Source organism: Sapajus apella, unplaced genomic scaffold (genome assembly GCF_009761245.1).
Source record: "Sapajus apella isolate SASKATOON/1434 unplaced genomic scaffold, GSC_monkey_1.0 scaffold48, whole genome shotgun sequence".
Lineage (NCBI taxonomy): Eukaryota > Metazoa > Chordata > Mammalia > Primates > Cebidae > Sapajus > Sapajus apella.
Window position 1 is genome coordinate 15103803 of NW_022436988.1, and position 6000 is coordinate 15109802.

At 43.0% G+C, this 6000-nt stretch overlaps 1 protein-coding gene across 10 annotated transcripts in view; it reads right to left on the minus strand.

The window, feature by feature from the left end:
- Window positions 1–6000, minus strand: part of CEP112 (centrosomal protein 112) — a 641834-nt gene that overhangs the window by 92035 nt on the left and 543799 nt on the right. The window lies entirely within an intron of this gene.

Below are 6000 nucleotides of genomic sequence, written 5' to 3' on the forward strand. Positions count from 1 at the left end.
TTCTAAAAGAAGAAATTACACCTCATTTTTGAATGGAACCAGCTATTTGCTGAGTGTTGAGGTGTGGCAAGGGCAGCTGGGGTCAGGCCACAGCTATGATTTGGTTTTGTTGTCTTCATTACCCTTTGACCAAATCTATGATTTCATTTGCTCTGGGGGCTTATGTCCCTCAGTTTTCAAGTACTTTGGAGGTCATGGCCAAGTACTTAAGCCCTTGTGTTCATGCTCATGGTTTCTCTTGACTCTCCCTCCTCCTACCCTGCCCACCATGTGAATATGATGGTTTCCCTCTAGTAGGAGGCTAGGCCATAGAGAGTAGAAGATTGGCTGTGACCAAGGCTGCTCTTGGATCGCCATTATTCCCTCCATCACTTTTGAAATTCAGAAGTTACATTTTCCATTTATTGAAGATTCGTGCCCTTACATGTCCTGTCCACTTTATTCTTTGTTCTTGTGATTTTAGTGAATTTGAGTGAAATTAAAATAAGCTTCTGGAAAATATGAAATTGCCTCATGTATGAGTGAGACTGTCAACTGGGAAAATATTACTACCCTCAGTTCTTAAACTCAAATGCTGAATTTAAAAATCATTATATAAAGCAGAATCCTGTGACTTTAATAAAGTCATGAAAAACTTTAACCAATCTGTTTTCATCCTATTTATGAGGTTAATAAAGTTACCACTAGCAAACATTTACTGAGGACCTTCTGTGTGCCAGGTGTGGCTCCCTGTGTTTTATACAGATGTAATCCTTCTGATGACCCAGTGAGGGAAGCACAGAGAGGTAAAACATGATGTGAACTCAGGTGGTCTGACTCTCAGGCAGACTTTATTGTCCACTTTGCTCTACAGTTTCTCAAAGAATCCTTTGAGAACACCGAGATGATTTTTCCACCCCAGAGGGAAGAGGACCCACAGACACAGTGGGTTAGAGCAGTCTTTGCTACCATACTCTGGTGCTTTCCCCAGCACAACAGGGGCCAGGGCCGGGGGACGGAACACTGAACTACAGTGCTTCCAGGCACCAATCTAGTCACCGATCTTGTTTAAAAAGTGACAACCATAACAACAATGACAACAACAATTGGTTCCAGAGCACTCCCCACAGCTTCCCATTGGTTTTAAAATTTTAGCTTGCTACGGATTTATATATGACCAGTTGGAGAAAACCTATACAAATGCAATGTGTATATCTGACCTAAAACAAAAGTTCCACAAATTCCCCAAATAAGCACACATTTGAAAATCTAACCAGCAAAGGATACATGTAAATCTGTCACATGCCAAAACGACAAAAGAAAAGGAAATAATTAGTTTATATTCCTATATATCACTGTTGATTCTTGTTACTTTTTTTTTAAGAGACAGGTTCTTACTCTGTCCTAGGCTGGAGTGCCGTGTCACAATCACAGTTCACTGCAGCCTCCACCTCCTGGGGCTCAGGCGATCCTCCCACCTAAAGCTCCCAAGTAGCTGGGACTATAGGTGCGTACCACCATGCCCAGCTAATTGTTTTTCCCCCCTGGATGGATAGTTTCTCACTATGTTGCCTAGGCTGGTCTCAAACTCCTGGCTCAAGTGTTCCTCATGCCTTGGACTCCCAAAGTGCTAAGATGATAGGTATAAGCCACCATGCTTGGCCTTTGCTACTGCTTTTCTATCCCCACTTCTGACCCAGGCTATGTTTAAGGGAAAACAATGAGGGAATGAGAACATTTATCTCTGAACTATTCATGAACTTGGAACTGCTAAGTGTGTCACTGTCCCTGCTTCTCCTTGCCTTCCCAGTCTGGTCTTGAACTCCTGGGTTCAAGAGGTCCTCCTGCCTCAGCCTCTCAAAGTGCTGGAATTAGAGGCATGAGCCACCACACCCAACCTGAGGCATACTTATTTTTCTGAACTGCTTCACCCTTACCTCAAAATATGATAATAAATGACTATGTAGAGATATATAAACATGGTGAAACCTCTTCTCTGTTAAAAAAAAATTAGCTGGGCATGGGTGGCATGCACCTGTAGTTCCAGCTAGTGAGGGAGGCTGAGGCAGGAGAATTGCTTGAACCTGGGAGGTGGAGGTTGCAGTGAGCTGAGATCACGCTATTGCACTCCAGCCTGGGTGACAGAGGGAAACGCTATCTCAAAAACAAACAAATAACCAAATACCTCTTTCTAATTCTCTCTCTATATATAGATATAGTATATTTTATGTATTATATATTTTATTTCCATACCTCCCAAAGACCACCTCCAAATACCATCACATTGGGGAGCAGGTGGTATTCAGTTACATGAGTAAGTTCTTCAGTGGTGATTTGTAAGAATTTGGTGCACCTATCATCTGAGCAGTATACACTAAACCCGATTTGTAGTCTTTCATATCTCACCCCCTTCCCACCCTTTCTCCCTGAGTCTCCAAAGTCCACTGTGTCATTCTTATTCCTTTGTATCCTCATAGCTTAGCTCTCCCACTATGAGTGAGAACATGTGATGTTTGGTTTTCCATTCCTGAGTTACTTCACTTTGAATAGTAGTCTCCAATCTCATCCAGGTCACTGCAAATGCCATTAATTCATTCCTTTTTATGGCTGAGTAGTATTCAATTGTAATAGCCCATAGTTTCTTTATCCACTCATTGACTGATGGGACTTTGGTTTGGTTCCACGTTTTTGCAATTGCAAACTGTGCTGCTATAAACATGCATGTGCAAGTATCTTTTTCATATAATGACTTCTTTTCCTCTGGGTAGCTACCCAGTAGTGGGAATGCTGGATCAAATGGTACTTCTACTTTTAGTTTTAAGAAATGTCCACACTGTTTTCCACAGTGGTTGTACTAGTTTTCATTTCCACCAGCAGTGAAGAAGTGTTCCCTGTTTCACCACATCCACACCAACATGGATTATTTTTGGATTTTGGTCTTTCTTTTCCCTCCCTCCCTCCCTCCCTCCCTCTCTCTCCTTCTTTCTTTCCTCTTTTGAGTTTCGCCCTGTCACACAGGCTGGACTGCAGTGGCATGATCTTGGCTCACTACAACCTCTGCCTCCCAAGTTCAAGTGATTCTCCTGCCTCGCCCCCCTGAGTAGCTGGGATTAAGGCATGCACCACCACTATAACCAGATAATTTCTGTATTTTTCGTAGAGACGGGGTTTCACCATGTTCACCAAGCTGGTCTCAAACTCCTGACCTCAGGTGATCTGCCCACCTTGGCCTCCCAAAGTGCTGGAATTACAAGCGTTAGACACTGTGCCCAGCCAATTATGGCCATTCTTGAGAGAGAAAGGTGGTATACAAATGGCCGCAAATGTTCAAGATCACTAATGATGAGGAAAATGCAAATCAAAACCACAATGTAATCTGTTTTTACATTTTATCAATCATTGCAGAGTGTCTGGAGCTGAGGGGGTGTCTGGTAATGTGACCTACTAGAGCCATCTAGTAGAAAAGAACAGACTGTTTTGTAACCTTTTGATTTAATAAAGTGTAGGGATTAAGAACCCAGATGCTGGAACTAGGGTGTCTGGAGACGGGTGTGAGTTGTGCCCCTAATCTTGTGCTCCCAGAAAGAATAATTTCTCTGTGCCTCAGTTTCCTTATCAGGAAAATAACTTTTCAAGGCCACTGTGAAGTTTAGATGATTTAACACCTGCGTTTTTTTTTTAAAGACGGAGTTTCACTCTTGTTGCCCAGGCTGGAATGCAGTGGCTCAATCTTGGCTCACCACAACCTCCACCTCCTGGGTTCAAGTGATTCTCCTACCTCAGCCTCCTGAGTAGCTGGGATTACAGGCATGAGCCACCATGCCTGGCTAATTTTGCATTTTTAGTAGAGATGGGGTTTCCTTATGTTGACCAGTCTGGTCTTGAACTCCCGACCTCAGGTGATCCACCCACCTCGGCCTCCCAAAGTGCTAGGATCACAGGCGTGAGCCACCATGCCTGGCTAACACCTGCAACATTTTTATAAGAGCTGCACATAGTAAATATTCAATAAACATTAATTTTCATTATATGACTTAATGGAGGTTTTTTATTATATATATTTAGATTCAGCGACTTAGAAACACGTTTTGTTTTAGAGCCAGATATTTCTTATTACACCCTATACTCCCATTCACTCAGGAATATCCAAACGCAGCTTTTAGAAGAAACGTGTTTCTAACTCACTGAATCTAAACATATATGCAACTTCCTAAGGTGAACGAACACACAGCAGAGCAGTTTGAAAGAGACGTTTCTCCTGTGGTTTAGACACGATCTTACCGCTAATTCTTATGAGCCTATGTATGGCTGGAAATTTCTCTTTCCAGATTCTCCAAAGAAAGGGTTTCTGAATTGCTACATTCACACATCTGTTTAACTCTGTAAGTTGAATATACACCTTGACAATCATTCCGTTACAAAGCTCCGTTTTTGTTTTAGAGCCAAAAGCAAAGTGAGTTTGACTGGTGGGTAGATTGAAGGGATCCGGAGGATGGGAGGGAGAACAAGAGGTGACTTTGGAGCATGGCATGTACTCCGAGGGAGGGTCGGCAAGGGCGGGCACTGCAATTGGCCATCTGGAGTAAGCAGAATGCAGTAAAAAGACATGGGGCTTCTGTGGGGTGGTGAAGAGCTCGAGGAGGTGGACAGGAGCTGGGCACAGGAAGGAGGCTTGCTGGGAGGGATCAGATGCAACATAAACAGGAATGTGGAGGATGCTTCTGAAGGATGGGCCTTTATGCAGCCAAACATTTTTGCCAAGGTTTTTTAGGAGGATGAGTATATTTTGGTTTCAATAATAACAATGAGGGCCAGGCATGGTGGCTCACACTTGTAATCCCAGCACTTTAGGAGGCTGAGGCTGGAGGATTGCAAGGTCAGGAGATCAAGATTAGCCTGGCCAACATGGTGAAACCCCCTCTCTACTAAAAATACAAAAATTAGCCAGGCATGGGGGCACACACCTGTAATCCCAGCTACTCAAGAGGCTGAGACAGGAGAATCGCTTGAAACCATGAGGCGGAGGCTGCAGTGAGTCAAGACTGTGCCACTGCACTCCAGCCTGGGTGAGAGAGTGAGACTCCGTCTCAAAAAAAAAAAAAAAAAAAAAAAAAAAGAATGAAAGAAATAGTACTAAAAGATGATGCCAAAAAAATACTGTAACGTGGGAGAGAAAATGCACCGCCTTCTAAGAAATTCCATTTTTATTGGGGTTAGGGTGTGATATGTTGCCACAGCAACTGCCAAGAAAGATCCATTTTAAGAAAGGTTCTCTGCTGCAGAGCTCGTGTACTTTGATTCTGAAGTATAAAGTGAAAATGTAAAAATAACTGCAATTTTCTTAACCTTAAAAATATTCATTTCCCTCCTTTCTTCAATACGATTTCCTCTTCTGGCTCTTTATTCTAACTGGTGTCCTCTCAAACTAAGCGTCCAGCACGATAGGAGTCCTCCATTCCCTGTTCAGGGGAACCGTTCCACCACAAGGGAGTGAAGCCTGCTGCTTAATGGGCCTGGGACTCCAAGGCAAGGGGGTGGCTGATTCAGGAAGCAGTTGCTGACCTCGATTGTTTGAAGGGTGGCATGAACTAGTTTCTGGAAAGGGCTGTATTTTCAGGACCATTTTCTGATCCTATGGAGAAAAAGGTGGCTTCAGAATGAGTGAATGGTTCAAACCTAGCGCCTTAATTAGGTTTAGATGCTCTAAATCTAGCTTCAGGTAGTTCAAAAGATTCTCTGACATCAAAAAGAAAACAAAGTTCTGGTAAGTCTACCTCTAAGAATTCACACAGAAAAGATAGAAAATGACTAAGACAGTCAAAGATCAGAAAATTACCAATAAACTGTCTGAATTTGTTCATGAATCAAAAAATTCCTAATAAAACTGAGGTTCTAGGCTGGGCACAATGGCTCACACCTGTAATCCCCACACTTTGGAAGGCCAAGGTGGGTGGATCACAAGGTCAAGAGATCGAGACCATCCTGGCCAACATGGTGAAACCCCGTCTCTACTAAAAATAC